The sequence below is a fragment of the Cyphomyrmex costatus genome, unplaced genomic scaffold (assembly GCF_001594065.2).
Source record: "Cyphomyrmex costatus isolate MS0001 unplaced genomic scaffold, Ccosl1.0 scaffold199, whole genome shotgun sequence".
In the NCBI taxonomy this organism is placed as follows: domain Eukaryota; kingdom Metazoa; phylum Arthropoda; class Insecta; order Hymenoptera; family Formicidae; genus Cyphomyrmex; species Cyphomyrmex costatus.
The window spans coordinates 8130-8866 of record NW_017276028.1 but is presented as its reverse complement, the minus strand read 5'-3'; positions in this window follow the sequence as shown (position 1 = coordinate 8866).

The following is a 737-nucleotide window of genomic DNA, read 5'->3' as shown; positions in this document are numbered from 1 at the left end:
GTACGATATCCAATAGCAGAGCTTGTTACAAAATATTGTTAGCTATATATCAAGAAATCAAGCTCTCCTATTGGATATCGGACGTCGTACGTCGGATGTCGGACGCAGTGTGAATCCTGCATAAGGTCATGGCACATAGAAAAATTAAGACGTAAGATTAAAGGTCTTGGCACATAAAGCCCATTCTACAATCGCGTAAACGTAGTTGTAAGTAGAGTCCTAGGGTGCGTTCCGAGTCGCGCATGAAGCGCGTAGACTGCATAGAAAGTCGTTCCGAGTTAACTATTGCGCGCTTCGAAAGCGCTTCAAGAGTACTTGAATTCCCCAGATTGTACTAACCGTACTGAATTCTTAGCACTCCACTCAGCGCATTGACTGCTTCTCTTTCGACCTGAGGCAGTTGATGCGTCTGATGCGTTCATGCGGTCTATGCGCATGATTTGTAATTCGGAACGAGCAACGAGTACCGGACAATACAACAATGAACGGACGAATATTTGCGATTTGCGATGGAACAGCGATTACAGCAATTGCATGATTTCCCGGTCTTATTAGAGGATAAAAATAAAGTATTAATTTTATTTTTAAATGAAGAGGATATGGCGAAAGTAAGCCAAGATAAAATTAATGGCATTATTCAACAAAAATTAAAAGGGCGAAGTAAGAGTCAGAAGTAAATTACATTTAAAATAATATTAAAATGTTAACATATTTACAATAGAAATATTACAAAAATT